The sequence below is a fragment of the Eschrichtius robustus genome, chromosome 5 (assembly GCF_028021215.1).
Source record: "Eschrichtius robustus isolate mEscRob2 chromosome 5, mEscRob2.pri, whole genome shotgun sequence".
Lineage (NCBI taxonomy): Eukaryota > Metazoa > Chordata > Mammalia > Artiodactyla > Eschrichtiidae > Eschrichtius > Eschrichtius robustus.
In genome coordinates, this window is record NC_090828.1 from 100,638,474 (window position 1) to 100,660,037 (window position 21,564).

Consider the following 21,564-nt stretch of genomic DNA (forward strand, 5'->3'; position numbering starts at 1 on the left):
ATTCTGCCTTGCTTTCAAATCCTCTTCGTTGCCTTCCCTCAATATTTTTGTGGGCGAGAGTTATCATTTCTAACTCTGCAGGTTTGTGATTTGCAGTGCCCCTGAGCTCCATTTTTCAACTCGCTTTTTTGGGAGCTGGCCGCAAAAGCGTAGGATTGCTTCAGGCCCTATTCTGGTTCCGGGCGGCAGGCTGAGCCTGTGGTTAATTCTTCTTCCTGATGGGAAAATAGAGTGACCTGTGCCTTTCCCAACACCTAGAGCTAGTCGCTCATTGGTTCCCCCTCTTCCCGTTCATCCTCAGGACAAATTGCAACCTGTACGGAACAGGAGGTTAAAGGTGATGATTCTCCAAGGAGGGAGATTGCTAGTAAAGCGGCTGGAATGGCGAACCCGAGCACAAGGAGATGAGAAATGAGGTGCGTTTTAGAAACCTTTCCCGATCACACGGTGTACCATCTTCTGGGGTTCTCATGCATGTTTTCGATGTAGGAAGATGCCCTTGAACCTGGAGATTTGGGACCCATCAGACGGGTACCACGCAGTATTACTTTAAAGGGTCTGCATTTGCTCACCCAACCTCACCAAACCTCTCAGCCCCAAGAGTGTCCACCCTTATGTCTCAATCAGCTGTGGGTCTAGATATGGTCAATCCAGGTGGCATCACAGCCCCTGAACGAATTTTGTAAGAATTTCTCTCTCTTTCACTGTCTTTGTTTCACGGGTTTTTAAAAGTAATTGATTTTCCTAATGGGGTTTAGCTGCTTTTCACTGCTGTGTTTATGCCGCTTTACTCCCACTTGACTCACTTACGGAGAGATATCAATACATAGGTTTGAAGATTCTTACTAGTCAGATCTATTCTTGGGCGGTGAATAGGGGGTGTTGAGTCCAGTTCACTGAGCAAGCAGTAGGTCTTGTCTATTACATATTGGGTTTATGGAACGGTATCTGAGCTAATTTGAAACCCTTGTTTTAGGCATCACCCCACCTCGCCTTTCCCGTTAGGCAGCCATAGTGTGTTTTCTAAATGTGTGACTCTGTTCTGTTTTGTAATTCAGTTCAAGTGTAGCGGTTTTTACATTCCCTCTATAAGTGATATCTTCTGATTAGTGTCTTTTTCTGTGTGACTTATTTCACTTAGAACCGTCGTACCTGAATCCACTCATCATGCTGCTACTAGCCTTATGACGTTGATTTCATGGCTGAGTGATATTCCATTGTACCTAAGGACCACAACTTCTTTATCCATTTTTCTCTTTCCTGGGATATTTAAGGTGGAATGAAGTGGAGGTTCTTGTCAACAGAGCAACCCTAAACTTTGGAGTGCCTGTGCCTTGCTGATTTTTAGTTTTCCCAAATGAGACGCCCATGAGTGGAAGTGCCCTATGCTCTCTAAGCCGAGTTTTTTAGATGTTTCAGGACACACCGTACACTTCTCCAGAGTGGCTGTTGGCAATTTACATCCCGCCCATCAGCGTAGCAAGGCTCCCATTTCTCCATGGCCTCTCCTGCATTTCTGGTATTGACACTTTATTCAGCATGGCCCTTTTGACCGATGGGAAGCGAGACTTCTTTGTAGCGCCGATTTGCCTTTCCAGGTTGCTTGGTTGGCCAAAAAGGGCGTATGCGTTTTTTCCTGAATATATTCAGGAAAAAACGCATACGCCCTTTTTGGCCAAGGGCATCATTGTCGAGGTTTTGCCGCTTTTCCTGTGCTTTAAAGGCGATTCGAATCTACCTCCTGAAATCTGTTTCCTGCAATTCTGCCTTGCTTTCAAATCCTCTTCGTTGCCTTCCCTCAATATTTTTGTGGGCGAGAGTTATCATTTCTAACTCTGCAGGTTTGTGATTTGCAGTGCCCCTGAGCTCCATTTTTCAACTCGCTTTTTTGGGAGCTGGCCGCAAAAGCGTAGGATTGCTTCAGGCCCTATTCTGGTTCCGGGCGGCAGTCTGAGCCTGTGGTTAATTCTTCTTCCTGATGGGAAAATAGAGTGACCTGTGCCTTTCCCAACACCTAGAGCTAGTCGCTCATTGGTTCCCCCTCTTCCCGTTCATCCTCAGGACAAATTGCAACCTGTACGGAACAGGAGGTTAAACGTGCTGATTCTCCAAGGAGGGAGATTGCTAGTAAAGCGGCTGGAATGGCGAACCCGAGCACAAGGAGATGAGAAATGAGGTGCGTTTTAGAAACCTTTCCCGATCACACGGTGTACCATCTTCTGGGGTTCTCATGCACGTTTTCGATGTAGGAAGATGCCCTTGAACCTGGAGATTTGGGACCCATCAGACGGGTACCACGCAGTATTACTTTAAAGGGTCTGCATTTGCTCACCCAACCTCACGAAACCTCTCAGCCCCAAGAGTGTCCACCCTTATGTCTCAATCAGCTGTGGGTCTAGATATTGTCAATCCAGGTGGCATCACAGCCCCTGAACGAATTTTGTAAGAATTTCTCTCTCTTTCACTGTCTTTGTTTCACGGGTTTTTAAAAGTAATTGATTTTCCTAATGTGGTTTAGCTGCTTTTCACTGCTGTGTTTATGCCGCTTTACTCCCACTTGACTCACTTACGGAGAGATATCAATACATAGGTTTGAAGATTCTTACTACTCAGATCTATTCTTGGACGGTGAATAGGGGGTGTTGAGTCCAGTTCACTGAGCAAGGAGTAGGTCTTGTCTATTACATATTGGGTTTATGGAACGGTATCTGAGCTAATTTGAAACCCTGTTTTAGGCATCACCCCACCTCACCTTTCCCGATAGGCAGCCATAGTGTGTTTTCTAAATGTGTGACTCTGTTCTGTTTTGTAATTCAGTTCAAGTGTAGCGGTTTTTACATTCCCTCTATAAGTGATATCTTCTGATTAGTGTCTTTTTCTGTGTGACTTATTTCACTTAGAACCGTCGTACCTGAATCCACTCATCATGCTGCTACTAGCCTTATGACGTTGATTTCATGGCTGAGTGATATTCCATTGTACCTAAGGACCACAACTTCTTTATCCATTTTTCTCTTTCCTGGGATATTTAAGGTGGAATGAAGTGGAGGTTCTTGTCAACAGAGCAACCCTAAACTTTGGAGTGCCTGTGCCTTGCTGATTTTTAGTTTTCCCAAATTAGACGCCCATGAGTGGAAGTGCCCTATGCTCTCTAAGCCGAGTTTTTTAGATGTTTCAGGACACACCGTACACTTCTCCAGAGTGGCTGTTGGCAATTTACATCCCGCCCATCAGCGTAGCAAGGCTCCCATTTCTCCATGGCCTCTCCTGCATTTCTGGTATTGACACTTTATTCAGCATGGCCCTTTTGACCGATGGGAAGCGAGACTTCTTTGTAGCGCTGATTTGCCTTTCCAGGTTGCTTGGTTGGCCAAAAAGGGCATATGCGTTTTTTCCTGAATATATTCAGGAAAAAACGCATACGCCCTTTTTGGCCAAGGGCATCATTGTCGAGGTTTTGCCGCTTTTCCTGTGCTTTAAAGGCGATTCGAATCTACCTCCTGAAATCTGTTTCCTGCAATTCTGCCTTGCTTTCAAATCCTCTTCGTTGCCTTCCCTCAATATTTTTGTGGGCGAGAATTATCATTTCTAACTCTGCAGGTTTGTGATTTGCAGGGCCCCTGAGCTCCATTTTTCAACTCGCTTTTTTGGGAGCTGGCCGCAAAAGCGTAGGATTGCTTCAGGCCCTATTCTGGTTCCGGGCGGCAGGCTGAGCCTGTGGTTAATTCTTCTTCCTGATGGGAAAATAGAGTGACCTGTGCCTTTCCCAACACCTAGAGCTAGTCGCTCATTGGTTCCCCCTCTTCCCGTTCATCCTCAGGACAAATTGCAACCTGTACGGAACAGGAGGTTAAAGGTGCTGATTCTCCAAGGAGGGAGATTGCTAGTAAAGCGGCTGGAATGGCGAACCCGAGCACAAGGAGATGAGAAATGAGGTGCGTTTTAGAAACCTTTCCCGATCACATGGTGTACCATCTTCTGGGGTTCTCATGCATGTTTTCGAGGTAGGAAGATGCCCTTGAACCTGGAGATTTGGGACCCATCAGACGGGTACCACGCAGTATTACTTTAAAGGGTCTGCGTTTGCTCACCCAACCTCACCAAACCTCTCAGCCCCAAGAGTGTCCACCCTTATGTCTCAATCAGCTGTGGGTCTAGATATGGTCAATCCAGGTGGCATCACAGCCCCTGAACGAATTTTGTAAGAATTTCTCTCTCTTGCACTGTCTTTGTTTCACGGGTTTTTAAAAGTAATTGATTTTCCTAATGGGGTTTAGCTGCTTTTCACTGCTGTGTTTATGCCGCTTTACTCCCACTTGACTCACTTACGGAGAGATATCAATACATAGGTTTGAAGATTCTTACTAGTCAGATCTATTCTTGGGCGGTGAATAGGGGGTGTTGAGTCCAGTTCACTGAGCAAGCAGTAGGTCTTGTCTATTACATATTGGGTTTATGGAACGGTATCTGAGCTAATTTGAAACCCTTGTTTTATGCATCACCCCACCTCGCCTTTCCCGTTAGGCAGCCATAGTGTGTTTTCTAAATGTGTGACTCTGTTCTGTTTTGTAATTCAGTTCAAGTGTAGCGGTTTTTACATTCCCTCTCTAAGTGATATCTTCTGATTAGTGTCTTTTTCTGTGTGACTTATTTCACTTAGAACCGTCGTACCTGAATCCACTCATCATGCTGCTACTAGCCTTATGACGTTGATTTCATGGCTGAGTGATATTCCATTGTACCTAAGGACCACAACTTCTTTATCCATTTTTCTCTTTCCTGGGATATTTAAGGTGGAATGAAGTGGAGGTTCTTGTCAACAGAGCAACCCTAAACTTTGGAGTGCCTGTGCCTTGCTGATTTTTAGTTTTCCCAAATGAGACGCCCATGAGTGGAAGTGCCCTATGCTCTCTAAGCCGAGTTTTTTAGATGTTTCAGGACACACCATACACTTCTCCAGAGTGGCTGTTGGCAATTTACATCCCGCCCATCAGCGTAGCAAGGCTCCCATTTCTCCATGGCCTCTCCTGCATTTCTGGTATTGACACTTTATTCAGCATGGCCCTTTTGACCGATGGGAAGCCAGACTTCTTTGTAGCGCCGATTTGCCTTTCCAGGTTGCTTGGTTGGCCAAAAAGGGCGTATGCGTTTTTTCCTGAATATATTCAGGAAAAAACGCATACGCCCTTTTTGGCCAAGGGCATCATTGTCGAGGTTTTGCCGCTTTTCCTGTGCTTTAAAGGCGATTCGAATCTACCTCCTGAAATCTGTTTCCTGCAATTCTGCCTTGCTTTCAAATCCTCTTCGTTGCCTTCCCTCAATATTTTTGTGGGCGAGAGTTATCATTTCTAACTCTGCAGGTTTGTGATTTGCAGTGCCCCTGAGCTCCATTTTTCAACTCGCTTTTTTGGGAGCTGGCCGCAAAAGCGTAGGATTGCTTCAGGCCCTATTCTGGTTCCGGGCGGCAGGCTGAGCCTGTGGTTAATTCTTCTTCCTGATGGGAAAATAGAGTGACCTGTGCCTTTCCCAACACCTAGAGCTAGTCGCTCATTGGTTCCCCCTCTTCCCGTTCATCCTCAGGACAAATTGCAACCTGTACGGAACAGGAGGTTAAACGTGCTGATTCTGCAAGGAGGGAGATTGCTAGTAAAGCGGCTGGAATGGCGAACCCGAGCACAAGGAGATGAGAAATGAGGTGCGTTTTAGACACCTTTCCCGATCACACGGTGTACCATCTTCTGGGGTTCTCATGCATGTTTTCGATGTAGGAAGATGCCCTTGAACCTGGAGATTTGGGACCCATCAGACGGGTACCACGCAGTATTACTTTAAAGGGTCTGCATTTGCTCACCCAACCTCACCAAACCTCTCAGCCCCAAGAGTGTCCACCCTTATGTCTCAATCAGCTGTGGGTCTAGATATGGTCAATCCAGGTGGCATCACAGCCCCTGAACGAATTTTGTAAGAATTTCTCTCTCTTTCACTGTCTTTGTTTCACGGGTTTTTAAAAGTAATTGATTTTCCTAATGTGGTTTAGCTGCTTTTCACTGCTGTGTTTATGCCGCTTTACTCCCACTTGACTCACTTACGGAGAGATATCAATACATAGGTTTGAAGATTCTTACTACTCAGATCTATTCTTGGACGGTGAATAGGGGGTGTTGAGTCCAGTTCACTGAGCAAGGAGTAGGTCTTGTCTATTACATATTGGGTTTATGGAACGGTATCTGAGCTAATTTGAAACCCTTGTTTTAGGCATCACCCCACCTCACCTTTCCCGATAGGCAGCCATAGTGTGTTTTCTAAATGTGTGACTCTGTTGTGTTTTGTAATTCAGTTCAAGTGTAGCGGTTTTTACATTCCCTCTATAAGTGATATCTTCTGATTAGTGTCTTTTTCTGTGTGACTTATTTCACTTAGAACCGTCGTACCTGAATCCACTCATCATGCTGCTACTAGCCTTATGACGTTGATTTCATGGCTGAGTGATATTCCTTTGTACCTAAGGACCACAACTTCTTTATCCATTTTTCTCTTTCCTGGGATATTTAAGGTGGAATGAAGTGGAGGTTCTTGTCAACAGAGCAACCCTAAACTTTGGAGTGCCTGTGCCTTGCTGATTTTTAGTTTTCCCAAATTAGACGCCCATGAGTGGAAGTGCCCTATGCTCTCTAAGCCGAGTTTTTTAGATGTTTCAGGACACACCGTACACTTCTCCAGAGTGGCTGTTGGCAATTTACATCCCGCCCATCAGCGTAGCAAGGCTCCCATTTCTCCATGGCCTCTCCTGCATTTCTGGTATTGACACTTTATTCAGCATGGCCCTTTTGACCGATGGGAAGCGAGACTTCTTTGTAGCGCTGATTTGCCTTTCCAGGTTGCTTGGTTGGCCAAAAAGGGCGTATGCGTTTTTTCCTGAATATATTCAGGAAAAAACGCATACGCCCTTTTTGGCCAAGGGCATCATTGTCGAGGTTTTGCCGCTTTTCCTGTGCTTTAAAGGCGATTCGAATCTACCTCCTGAAATCTGTTTCCTGCAATTCTGCCTTGCTTTCAAATCCTCTTCGTTGCCTTCCCTCAATATTTTTGTGGGCGAGAGTTATCATTTCTAACTCTGCAGGTTTGTGATTTGCAGGGCCCCTGAGCTCCATTTTTCAACTCGCTTTTTTGGGAGCTGGCCGCAAAAGCGTAGGATTGCTTCAGACCCTATTCTGGTTCTGGGCGGCAGGCTGAGCCTGTGGTTAATTCTTCTTCCTGATGGGAAAATAGAGTGACCTGTGCCTTTCCCAACACCTAGAGCTATTCGCTCATTGGTTCCCCCTCTTCCCGTTCATCCTCAGGACAAATTGCAACCTGTACGGAACAGGAGGTTAAAGGTGCTGATTCTCCAAGGAGGGAGATTGCTAGTAAAGCGGCTGGAATGGCGAACCCGAGCACAAGGAGATGAGAAATGAGGTGCGTTTTAGAAACCTTTCCCGATCACACAGTGTACCATCTTCTGGGGTTCTCATGCATGTTTTCGATGTAGGAAGATGCCCTTGAACCTGGAGATTTGGGACCCATGGGATGGGTACCACGCAGTATTACTTTAAAGGGTCTGCGTTTGCTCACCCAACCTCACCAAACCTCTCAGCCCCAAGAGTGTCCACCCTTATGTCTCAATCAGCTGTGGGTCTAGATATGGTCAATCCAGGTGGCATCACAGCCCCTGAACGAATTTTGTAAGAATTTCTCTCTCTTTCACTCTCTTTGTTTCACGGGTTTTTAAAAGTAATTGATTTTCCTAATGGGGTTTAGCTGCTTTTCACTGCTGTGTTTATGCCGCTTTACTCCCACTTGACTCACTTACGGAGAGATATCAATACATAGGTTTGAAGATTCTTACTACTCAGATCTATTCTTGGGCAGTGAATAGGGGGTGTTGAGTCCAGTTCACTGAGCAAGGAGTAGGTCTTGTCTATTACATATTGGGTTTATGGAACGGTATCTGAGCTAATTTGAAACCCTTGTTTTAGGCATCACCCCACCTCACCTTTCCCGATAGGCAGCCATAGTGTGTTTTCTAAATGTGTGACTCTGTTGTGTTTTGTAATTCAGTTCAAGTGTAGCGGTTTTTACATTCCCTCTATAAGTGATATCTTCTGATTAGTGTCTTTTTCTGTGTGACTTATTTCACTTAGAACCGTCGTACCTGAATCCACTCATCATGCTGCTACTAGCCTTATGACGTTGATTTCATGGCTGAGTGATATTCCATTGTACCTAAGGACCACAACTTCTTTATCCATTTTTCTCTTTCCTGGGATATTTAAGGTGGAATGAAGTGGAGGTTCTTGTCAACAGAGCAACCCTAAACTTTGCAGTGCCTGTGCCTTGCTGATTTTTAGTTTTCCCAAATTAGACGCCCATGAGTGGAAGTGCCCTATGCTCTCTAAGCCGAGTTTTTTAGATGTTTCAGGACACACCGTACCCTTCTCCAGAGTGGCTGTCGGCAATTTACATCCCGCCCATCAGCGTAGCAAGGCTCCCATTTCTCCATGGCCTCTCCTGCATTTCTGGTTTTGACACTTTATTCAGCATGGCCCTTTTGACCGATGGGAAGCGAGACTTCTTTGTAGCGCTGATTTGCCTTTCCAGGTTGCTTGGTTGGCCAAAAAGGGCGTATGCGTTTTTTCCTGAATATATTCAGGAAAAAACGCATACGCCTTTTTTTGCCAAGGGCATCATTGTCGAGGTTTTGCCGCTTTTCCTGTGCTTTAAAGGCGATTCGAATCTACCTCCTGAAATCTGTTTCCTGCAATTCTGCCTTGCTTTCAAATCCTCTTCGTTGCCTTCCCTCAATATTTTTGTGGGCGAGAGTTATCATTTCTAACTCTGCAGGTTTGTGATTTGCAGTGCCCCTGAGCTCCATTTTTCAACTCGCTTTTTTGGGAGCTGGCCGCAAAAGCGTAGGATTGCTTCAGGCCCTATTCTGGTTCCGGGCGGCAGGCTGAGCCTGTGGTTAATTCTTCTTCCTGATGGGAAAATAGAGTGACCTGTGCCTTTCCCAACACCTAGAGCTAGTCGCTCATTGGTTCCCCCTCTTCCCGTTCATCCTCAGGACAAATTGCAACCTGTACGGAACAGGAGGTTAAAGGTGATGATTCTCCAAGGAGGGAGATTGCTAGTAAAGCGGCTGGAATGGCGAACCCGAGCACAAGGAGATGAGAAATGAGGTGCGTTTTAGAAACCTTTCCCGATCACACGGTGTACCATCTTCTGGGGTTCTCATGCATGTTTTCGATGTAGGAAGATGCCCTTGAACCTGGAGATTTGGGACCCATCAGACGGGTACCACGCAGTATTACTTTAAAGGGTCTGCATTTGCTCACCCAACCTCACCAAACCTCTCAGCCCCAAGAGTGTCCACCCTTATGTCTCAATCAGCTGTGGGTCTAGATATGGTCAATCCAGGTGGCATCACAGCCCCTGAACGAATTTTGTAAGAATTTCTCTCTCTTTCACTGTCTTTGTTTCACGGGTTTTTAAAAGTAATTGATTTTCCTAATGTGGTTTAGCTGCTTTTCACTGCTGTGTTTATGCCGCTTTACTCCCACTTGACTCACTTACGGAGAGATATCAATACATAGGTTTGAAGATTCTTACTACTCAGATCTATTCTTGGACGGTGAATAGGGGGTGTTGAGTCCAGTTCACTGAGCAAGGAGTAGGTCTTGTCTATTACATATTGGGTTTATGGAACGGTATCTGAGCTAATTTGAAACCCTTGTTTTAGGCATCACCCCACCTCACCTTTCCCGATAGGCAGCCATAGTGTGTTTTCTAAATGTGTGACTCTGTTGTGTTTTGTAATTCAGTTCAAGTGTAGCGGTTTTTACATTCCCTCTATAAGTGATATCTTCTGATTAGTGTCTTTTTCTGTGTGACTTATTTCACTTAGAACCGTCGTACCTGAATCCACTCATCATGCTGCTACTAGCCTTATGACGTTGATTTCATGGCTGAGTGATATTCCATTGTACCTAAGGACCACAACTTCTTTATCCATTTTTCTCTTTCCTGGGATATTTAAGGTGGAATGAAGTGGAGGTTCTTGTCAACAGAGCAACCCTAAACTTTGGAGTGCCTGTGCCTTGCTGATTTTTAGTTTTCCCAAATGAGACGCCCATGAGTGGAAGTGCCCTATGCTCTCTAAGCCGAGTTTTTTAGATGTTTCAGGACACACCGTACACTTCTCCAGAGTGGCTGTTGGCAATTTACATCCCGCCCATCAGCGTAGCAAGGCTCCCATTTCTCCATGGCCTCTCCTGCATTTCTGGTATTGACACTTTATTCAGCATGGCCCTTTTGACCGATGGGAAGCCAGACTTCTTTGTAGCGCCGATTTGCCTTTCCAGGTTGCTTGGTTGGCCAAAAAGGGCGTATGCGTTTTTTCCTGAATATATTCAGGAAAAAACGCATACGCCCTTTTTGGCCAAGGGCATCATTGTCGAGGTTTTGCCGCTTTTCCTGTGCTTTAAAGGCGATTCGAATCTACCTCCTGAAATCTGTTTCCTGCAATTCTGCCTTGCTTTCAAATCCTCTTCGTTGCCTTCCCTCAATATTTTTGTGGGCGAGAGTTATCATTTCTAACTCTGCAGGTTTGTGATTTGCAGTGCCCCTGAGCTCCATTTTTCAACTCGCTTTTTTGGGAGCTGGCCGCAAAAGCGTAGGATTGCTTCAGGCCCTATTCTGGTTCCGGGCGGCAGGCTGAGCCTGTGGTTAATTCTTCTTCCTGATGGGAAAATAGAGTGACCTGTGCCTTTCCCAACACCTAGAGCTAGTCGCTCATTGGTTCCCCCTCTTCCCGTTCATCCTCAGGACAAATTGCAACCTGTACGGAACAGGAGGTTAAACGTGCTGATTCTGCAAGGAGGGAGATTGCTAGTAAAGCGGCTGGAATGGCGAACCCGAGCACAAGGAGATGAGAAATGAGGTGCGTTTTAGACACCTTTCCCGATCACACGGTGTACCATCTTCTGGGGTTCTCATGCATGTTTTCGATGTAGGAAGATGCCCTTGAACCTGGAGATTTGGGACCCATCAGACGGGTACCACGCAGTATTACTTTAAAGGGTCTGCATTTGCTCACCCAACCTCACCAAACCTCTCAGCCCCAAGAGTGTCCACCCTTATGTCTCAATCAGCTGTGGGTCTAGATATGGTCAATCCAGGTGGCATCACAGCCCCTGAACGAATTTTGTAAGAATTTCTCTCTCTTTCACTGTCTTTGTTTCACGGGTTTTTAAAAGTAATTGATTTTCCTAATGTGGTTTAGCTGCTTTTCACTGCTGTGTTTATGCCGCTTTACTCCCACTTGACTCACTTACGGAGAGATATCAATACATAGGTTTGAAGATTCTTACTACTCAGATCTATTCTTGGACGGTGAATAGGGGGTGTTGAGTCCAGTTCACTGAGCAAGGAGTAGGTCTTGTCTATTACATATTGGGTTTATGGAACGGTATCTGAGCTAATTTGAAACCCTTGTTTTAGGCATCACCCCACCTCACCTTTCCCGATAGGCAGCCATAGTGTGTTTTCTAAATGTGTGACTCTGTTGTGTTTTGTAATTCAGTTCAAGTGTAGCGGTTTTTACATTCCCTCTATAAGTGATATCTTCTGATTAGTGTCTTTTTCTGTGTGACTTATTTCACTTAGAACCGTCGTACCTGAATCCACTCATCATGCTGCTACTAGCCTTATGACGTTGATTTCATGGCTGAGTGATATTCCTTTGTACCTAAGGACCACAACTTCTTTATCCATTTTTCTCTTTCCTGGGATATTTAAGGTGGAATGAAGTGGAGGTTCTTGTCAACAGAGCAACCCTAAACTTTGGAGTGCCTGTGCCTTGCTGATTTTTAGTTTTCCCAAATTAGACGCCCATGAGTGGAAGTGCCCTATGCTCTCTAAGCCGAGTTTTTTAGATGTTTCAGGACACACCGTACACTTCTCCAGAGTGGCTGTTGGCAATTTACATCCCGCCCATCAGCGTAGCAAGGCTCCCATTTCTCCATGGCCTCTCCTGCATTTCTGGTATTGACACTTTATTCAGCATGGCCCTTTTGACCGATGGGAAGCGAGACTTCTTTGTAGCGCTGATTTGCCTTTCCAGGTTGCTTGGTTGGCCAAAAAGGGCGTATGCGTTTTTTCCTGAATATATTCAGGAAAAAACGCATACGCCCTTTTTGGCCAAGGGCATCATTGTCGAGGTTTTGCCGCTTTTCCTGTGCTTTAAAGGCGATTCGAATCTACCTCCTGAAATCTGTTTCCTGCAATTCTGCCTTGCTTTCAAATCCTCTTCGTTGCCTTCCCTCAATATTTTTGTGGGCGAGAGTTATCATTTCTAACTCTGCAGGTTTGTGATTTGCAGGGCCCCTGAGCTCCATTTTTCAACTCGCTTTTTTGGGAGCTGGCCGCAAAAGCGTAGGATTGCTTCAGACCCTATTCTGGTTCTGGGCGGCAGGCTGAGCCTGTGGTTAATTCTTCTTCCTGATGGGAAAATAGAGTGACCTGTGCCTTTCCCAACACCTAGAGCTATTCGCTCATTGGTTCCCCCTCTTCCCGTTCATCCTCAGGACAAATTGCAACCTGTACGGAACAGGAGGTTAAAGGTGCTGATTCTCCAAGGAGGGAGATTGCTAGTAAAGCGGCTGGAATGGCGAACCCGAGCACAAGGAGATGAGAAATGAGGTGCGTTTTAGAAACCTTTCCCGATCACACAGTGTACCATCTTCTGGGGTTCTCATGCATGTTTTCGATGTAGGAAGATGCCCTTGAACCTGGAGATTTGGGACCCATGGGATGGGTACCACGCAGTATTACTTTAAAGGGTCTGCGTTTGCTCACCCAACCTCACCAAACCTCTCAGCCCCAAGAGTGTCCACCCTTATGTCTCAATCAGCTGTGGGTCTAGATATGGTCAATCCAGGTGGCATCACAGCCCCTGAACGAATTTTGTAAGAATTTCTCTCTCTTTCACTGTCTTTGTTTCACGGGTTTTTAAAAGTAATTGATTTTCCTAATGGGGTTTAGCTGCTTTTCACTGCTGTGTTTATGCCGCTTTACTCCCACTTGACTCACTTACGGAGAGATATCAATACATAGGTTTGAAGATTCTTACTACTCAGATCTATTCTTGGGCAGTGAATAGGGGGTGTTGAGTCCAGTTCACTGAGCAAGGAGTAGGTCTTGTCTATTACATATTGGGTTTATGGAACGGTATCTGAGCTAATTTGAAACCCTTGTTTTAGGCATCACCCCACCTCACCTTTCCCGATAGGCAGCCATAGTGTGTTTTCTAAATGTGTGACTCTGTTGTGTTTTGTAATTCAGTTCAAGTGTAGCGGTTTTTACATTCCCTCTATAAGTGATATCTTCTGATTAGTGTCTTTTTCTGTGTGACTTATTTCACTTAGAACCGTCGTACCTGAATCCACTCATCATGCTGCTACTAGCCTTATGACGTTGATTTCATGGCTGAGTGATATTCCATTGTACCTAAGGACCACAACTTCTTTATCCATTTTTCTCTTTCCTGGGATATTTAAGGTGGAATGAAGTGGAGGTTCTTGTCAACAGAGCAACCCTAAACTTTGGAGTGCCTGTGCCTTGCTGATTTTTAGTTTTCCCAAATGAGACGCCCATGAGTGGAAGTGCCCTATGCTCTCTAAGCCGAGTTTTTTAGATGTTTCAGGACACACCGTACCCTTCTCCAGAGTGGCTGTCGGCAATTTACATCCCGCCCATCAGCGTAGCAAGGCTCCCATTTCTCCATGGCCTCTCCTGCATTTCTGGTTTTGACACTTTATTCAGCATGGCCCTTTTGACCGATGGGAAGCGAGACTTCTTTGTAGCGCTGATTTGCCTTTCCAGGTTGCTTGGTTGGCCAAAAAGGGCGTATGCGTTTTTTCCTGAATATATTCAGGAAAAAACGCATACGCCTTTTTTTGCCAAGGGCATCATTGTCGAGGTTTTGCCGCTTTTCCTGTGCTTTAAAGGCGATTCGAATCTACCTCCTGAAATCTGTTTCCTGCAATTCTGCCTTGCTTTCAAATCCTCTTCGTTGCCTTCCCTCAATATTTTTGTGGGCGAGAGTTATCATTTCTAACTCTGCAGGTTTGTGATTTGCAGTGCCCCTGAGCTCCATTTTTCAACTCGCTTTTTTGGGAGCTGGCCGCAAAAGCGTAGGATTGCTTCAGGCCCTATTCTGGTTCCGGGCGGCAGGCTGAGCCTGTGGTTAATTCTTCTTCCTGATGGGAAAATAGAGTGACCTGTGCCTTTCCCAACACCTAGAGCTAGTCGCTCATTGGTTCCCCCTCTTCCCGTTCATCCTCAGGACAAATTGCAACCTGTACGGAACAGGAGGTTAAAGGTGATGATTCTCCAAGGAGGGAGATTGCTAGTAAAGCGGCTGGAATGGCGAACCCGAGCACAAGGAGATGAGAAATGAGGTGCGTTTTAGAAACCTTTCCCGATCACACGGTGTACCATCTTCTGGGGTTCTCATGCATGTTTTCGATGTAGGAAGATGCCCTTGAACCTGGAGATTTGGGACCCATCAGACGGGTACCACGCAGTATTACTTTAAAGGGTCTGCATTTGCTCACCCAACCTCACCAAACCTCTCAGCCCCAAGAGTGTCCACCCTTATGTCTCAATCAGCTGTGGGTCTAGATATGGTCAATCCAGGTGGCATCACAGCCCCTGAACGAATTTTGTAAGAATTTCTCTCTCTTTCACTGTCTTTGTTTCACGGGTTTTTAAAAGTAATTGATTTTCCTAATGTGGTTTAGCTGCTTTTCACTGCTGTGTTTATGCCGCTTTACTCCCACTTGACTCACTTACGGAGAGATATCAATACATAGGTTTGAAGATTCTTACTACTCAGATCTATTCTTGGACGGTGAATAGGGGGTGTTGAGTCCAGTTCACTGAGCAAGGAGTAGGTCTTGTCTATTACATATTGGGTTTATGGAACGGTATCTGAGCTAATTTGAAACCCTTGTTTTAGGCATCACCCCACCTCACCTTTCCCGATAGGCAGCCATAGTGTGTTTTCTAAATGTGTGACTCTGTTGTGTTTTGTAATTCAGTTCAAGTGTAGCGGTTTTTACATTCCCTCTATAAGTGATATCTTCTGATTAGTGTCTTTTTCTGTGTGACTTATTTCACTTAGAACCGTCGTACCTGAATCCACTCATCATGCTGCTACTAGCCTTATGACGTTGATTTCATGGCTGAGTGATATTCCATTGTACCTAAGGACCACAACTTCTTTATCCATTTTTCTCTTTCCTGGGATATTTAAGGTGGAATGAAGTGGAGGTTCTTGTCAACAGAGCAACCCTAAACTTTGGAGTGCCTGTGCCTTGCTGATTTTTAGTTTTCCCAAATGAGACGCCCATGAGTGGAAGTGCCCTATGCTCTCTAAGCCGAGTTTTTTAGATGTTTCAGGACACACCGTACACTTCTCCAGAGTGGCTGTTGGCAATTTACATCCCGCCCATCAGCGTAGCAAGGCTCCCATTTCTCCATGGCCTCTCCTGCATTTCTGGTATTGACACTTTATTCAGCATGGCCCTTTTGACCGATGGGAAGCCAGACTTCTTTGTAGCGCCGATTTGCCTTTCCAGGTTTCTTGGTTGGCCAAAAAGGGCGTATGCGTTTTTTCCTGAATATATTCAGGAAAAAACGCATACGCCCTTTTTGGCCAAGGGCATCATTGTCGAGGTTTTGCCGCTTTTCCTGTGCTTTAAAGGCGATTCGAATCTACCTCCTGAAATCTGTTTCCTGCAATTCTGCCTTGCTTTCAAATCCTCTTCGTTGCCTTCCCTCAATATTTTTGTGGGCGAGAGTTATCATTTCTAACTCTGCAGGTTTGTGATTTGCAGTGCCCCTGAGCTCCATTTTTCAACTCGCTTTTTTGGGAGCTGGCCGCAAAAGCGTAGGATTGCTTCAGGCCCTATTCTGGTTCCGGGCGGCAGGCTGAGCCTGTGGTTAATTCTTCTTCCTGATGGGAAAATAGAGTGACCTGTGCCTTTCCCAACACCTAGAGCTAGTCGCTCATTGGTTCCCCCTCTTCCCGTTCATCCTCAGGACAAATTGCAACCTGTACGGAACAGGAGGTTAAAGGTGATGATTCTCCAAGGAGGGAGATTGCTAGTAAAGCGGCTGGAATGGCGAACCCGAGCACAAGGAGATGAGAAATGAGGTGCGTTTTAGAAACCTTTCCCGATCACACGGTGTACCATCTTCTGGGGTTCTCATGCATGTTTTCGATGTAGGAAGATGCCCTTGAACCTGGAGATTTGGGACCCATCAGACGGGTACCACGCAGTATTACTTTAAAGGGTCTGCATTTGCTCACCCAACCTCACCAAACCTCTCAGCCCCAAGAGTGTCCACCCTTATGTCTCAATCAGCTGTGGGTCTAGATATGGTCAATCCAGGTGGCATCACAGCCCCTGAACGAATTTTGTAAGAATTTCTCTCTCTTTCACTGTCTTTGTTTCACGGGTTTTTAAAAGTAATTGATTTTCCTAATGGGGTTTAGCTGCTTTTCACTGCTGTGTTTATGCCGCTTTACTCCCACTTGACTCACTTACGGAGAGATATCAATACATAGGTTTGAAGATTCTTACTACTCAGATCTATTCTTGGGCGGTGAATAGGGGGTGTTGAGTCCAGTTCACTGAGCTAGCAGTAGGTCTTGTCTATTACATATTGGGTTTATGGAACGGTATCTGAGCTAATTTGAAACCCTTGTTTTATGCATCACCCCACCTCGCCTTTCCCGTTAGGCAGCCATAGTGTGTTTTCTAAATGTGTGACTCTGTTCTGTTTTGTAATTCAGTTCAAGTGTAGCGGTTTTTACATTCCCTCTATAAGTGATATCTTCTGATTAGTGTCTTTTTCTGTGTGACTTATTTCACTTAGAACCGTCGTACCTGAATCCACTCATCATGCTGCTACTAGCCTTATGACGTTGATTTCATGGCTGAGTGATATTCCATTGTACCTAAGGACCACAACTTCTTCATCCATTTTTCTCTTTCCTGGGATATTTAAGGTGGAATGAAGTGGAGGTTCTTGTCAACAGAGCAACCCTAAACTTTGCAGTGCCTGTGCCTTGCTGATTTTTAGTTTTCCCAACTTAGACGCCCATGAGTGGAAGTGCCCTATGCTCTCTAAGCCGAGTTTTTTAGATGTTTCAGGACACACCGTACCCTTCTCCAGAGTGGCTGTCGGCAATTTACATCCCGCCCATCAGAGTAGCAAGGCTCCCATTTCTCCATGGCCTCTCCTGCATTTCTGGTTTTGACACTTTATTCAGCATGGCCCTTTTGACCGATGGGAAGCGAGACTTCTTTGTAGCGCTGATTTGCCTTTCCAGGTTGCTTGGTTGGCCAAAAAGGGCGTATGCGTTTTTTCCTGAATATATTCAGGAAAAAACGCATACGCCTTTTTTTGCCAAGGGCATCATTGTCGAGGTTTTGCCGCTTTTCCTGTGCTTTAAAGGCGATTCGAATCTACCTCCTGAAATCTGTTTCCTGCAATTCTGCCTTGCTTTCAAATCCTCTTCGTTGCCTTCCCTCAATATTTTTGTGGGCGAGAGTTATCATTTATAACTCTGCAGGTTTGTGATTTGCAGGGCCCCTGAGCTCCATTTTTCAACTCGCTTTTTTGGGAGCTGGCCGCAAAAGCGTAGGATTGCTTCAGGCCCTATTCTGGTTCCGGGCGGCAGGCTGAGCCTGTGGTTAATTCTTCTTCCTGATGGGAAAATAGAGTGACCTGTGCCTTTCCCAACACCTAGAGCTAGTCGCTCATTGGTTCCCCCTCTTCCCGTTCATCCTCAGGACAAATTGCAACCTGTACGGAACAGGAGGTTAAACGTGATGATTCTCCAAGGAGGGAGATTGCTAGTAAAGCGGCTGGAATGGCGAACCCGAGCACAAGGAGATGAGAAATGAGGTGCGTTTTAGAAACCTTTCCCGATCACACGGTGTACCATCTTCTGGGGTTCTCATGCATGTTTTCGATGTAGGAAGATGCCCTTGAACCTGGAGATTTGGGACCCATCAGACGGGTACCACGCAGTATTACTTTAAAGGGTCTGCGTTTGCTCACCCAACCTCACCAAACCTCTCAGCCCCAAGAGTGTCCACCCTTATGTCTCAATCAGCTGTGGGTCTAGATATGGTCAATCCAGGTGGCATCACAGCCCCTGAACGAATTTTGTAAGAATTTCTCTCTCTTTCACTGTCTTTGTTTCACGGGTTTTTAAAAGTAATTGATTTTCCTAATGGGGTTTAGCTGCTTTTCACTGCTGTGTTTATGCCGCTTTACTCCCACTTGACTCACTTACGGAGAGATATCAATACATAGGTTTGAAGATTCTTACTAGTCAGATCTATTCTTGGGCGGTGAATAGGGGGTGTTGAGTCCAGTTCACTGAGCAAGGAGTAGGTCTTGTCTATTACATATTGGGTTTATGGAACGGTATCTGAGCTAATTTGAAACCCTTGTTTTAGGCATCACCCCACCTCACCTTTCCCGATAGGCAGCCATAGTGTGTTTTCTAAATGTGTGACTCTGTTCTGTTTTGTAATTCAGTTCAAGTGTAGCGGTTTTTACATTCCCTCTATAAGTGATATCTTCTGATTAGTGTCTTTTTCTGTGTGACTTATTTCACTTAGAACCGTCGTACCTGAATCCACTCATCATGCTGCTACTAGCCTTATGACGTTGATTTCATGGCTGAGTGATATTCCATTGTACCTAAGGACCACAACTTCTTTATCCATTTTTCTCTTTCCTGGGATATTTAAGGTGGAATGAAGTGGAGGTTCTTGTCAACAGAGCAACCCTAAACTTTGCAGTGCCTGTGCCTTGCTGATTTTTAGTTTTCCCAAATTAGACGCCCATGAGTGGAAGTGCCCTATGCTCTCTAAGCCGAGTTTTTTAGATGTTTCAGGACACACCGTACACTTCTCCAGAGTGGCTGTTGGCAATTTACATCCCGCCCATCAGCGTAGCAAGGCTCCCATTTCTCCATGGCCTCTCCTGCATTTCTGGTATTGACACTTTATTCAGCATGGCCCTTTTGACCGATGGGAAGCGAGACTTCTTTGTAGCGCTGATTTGCCTTTCCAGGTTGCTTGGTTGGCCAAAAAGGGCGTATGCGTTTTTTCCTGAATATATTCAGGAAAAAACGCATACGCCCTTTTTGGCCAAGGGCATCATTGTCGAGGTTTTGCCGCTTTTCCTGTGCTTTACAGGCGATTCGAATCTACCTCCTGAAATCTGTTTCCTGCAATTCTGCCTTGCTTTCAAATCCTCTTCGTTGCCTTCCCTCAATATTTTTGTGGGCGAGAGTTATCATTTCTAACTCTGCAGGTTTGTGATTTGCAGGGCCCCTGAGCTCCATTTTTCAACTCGCTTTTTTGGGAGCTGGCCGCAAAAGCGTAGGATTGCTTCAGGCCCTATTCTGGTTCCGGGCGGCAGGCTGAGCCTGTGGTTAATTCTTCTTCCTGATGGGAAAATAGAGTGACCTGTGCCTTTCCCAACACCTAGAGCTATTCGCTCATTTGTTCCCCCTCTTCCCGTTCATCCTCAGGACAAATTGCAACCTGTACGGAACAGGAGGTTAAACGTGCTGATTCTCCAAGGAGGGAGATTGCTAGTAAAGCGGCTGGAATGGCGAACCCGAGCACAAGGAGATGAGAAATGAGGTGCGTTTTAGAAACCTTTCCCGATCACACAGTGTACCATCTTCTGGGGTTCTCATGCATGTTTTCGATGTAGGAAGATGCCCTTGAACCTGGAGATTTGGGACCCATCAGACGGGTACCACGCAGTATTACTTTAAAGGGTCTGCGTTTGCTCACCCAACCTCACCAAACCTCTCAGCCCCAAGAGTGTCCACCCTTATGTCTCAATCAGCTGTGGGTCTAGATATGGTCAATCCAGGTGGCATCACAGCCCCTGAACGAATTTTGTAAGAATTTCTCTCTCTTTCACTCTCTTTGTTTCACGGGTTTTTAAAAGTAATTGATTTTCCTAATGGGGTTTAGCTGCTTTTCACTGCTGTGTTTATGCCGCTTTACTCCCACTTGACTCACTTACGGAGAGATATCAATACATAGGTTTGAAGATTCTTACTACTCAGATCTATTCTTGGGCGGTGAATAGGGGGTGTTGAGTCCAGTTCACTGAGCAAGGAGTAGGTCTTGTCTATTACATATTGGGTTTATGGAACGGTATCTGAGCTAATTTGAAACCCTTGTTTTAGGCATCACCCCACCTCACCTTTCCCGATAGGCAGCCATAGTGTGTTTTCTAAATGTGTGACTCTGTTCTGTTTTGTAATTCAGTTCAAGTGTAGCGGTTTTTACATTCCCTCTATAAGTGATATCTTCTGATTAGTGTCTTTTTCTGTGTGACTTATTTCACTTAGAACCGTCGTACCTGAATCCACTCATCATGCTGCTACTAGCCTTATGACGTTGATTTCATGGCTGAGTGATATTCCATTGTACCTAAGGACCACAACTTCTTTATCCATTTTTCTCTTTCCTGGGATATTTAAGGTGGAATGAAGTGGAGGTTCTTGTCAACAGAGCAACCCTAAACTTTGCAGTGCCTGTGCCTTGCTGATTTTTAGTTTTCCCAACTTAGACGCCCATGAGTGGAAGTGCCCTATGCTCTCTAAGCCGAGTTTTTTAGATGTTTCAGGACACACCGTACCCTTCTCCAGAGTGGCTGTCGGCAATTTACATCCCGCCCATCAGCGTAGCAAGGCTCCCATTTCTCCATGGCCTCTCCTGCATTTCTGGTTTTGACACTTTATTCAGCATGGCCCTTTTGACCGATGGGAAGCGAGACTTCTTTGTAGCGCTGATTTGCCTTTCCAGGTTGCTGGGTTGGCCAAAAAGGGCGTATGCGTTTTTTCCTGAATATATTCAGGAAAAAACGCATACGCCTTTTTTTGCCAAGGGCATCATTGTCGAGGTTTTGCCGCTTTTCCTGTGCTTTAAAGGCGATTCGAATCTACCTCCTGAAATCTGTTTCCTGCAATCCTGCCTTGCTTTCAAATCCTCTTCGTTGCCTTCCCTCAATATTTTTGTGGGCGAGAGTTATCATTTCTAACTCTGCAGGTTTGTGATTTGCAGTGCCCCTGAGCTCCATTTTTCAACCCGCTTTTTTGGGAGCTGGCCGCAAAAGCGTAGGATTGCTTCAGGCCCTATTCTGGTTCCGGGCGGCAGGCTGAGCCTGTGGTTAATTCTTCTTCCTGATGGGAAAATAGAGTGACCTGTGCCTTTCCCAACACCTAGAGCTAGTCGCTCATTGGTTCCCCCTCTTCCCGTTCATCCTCAGGACAAATTGCAACCTGTACGGAACAGGAGGTTAAAGGTGATGATTCTCCAAGGAGGGAGATTGCTAGTAAAGCGGCTGGAATGGCGAACCCGAGCACAAGGAGATGAGAAATGAGGTGCGTTTTAGAAACCTTTCCCGATCACA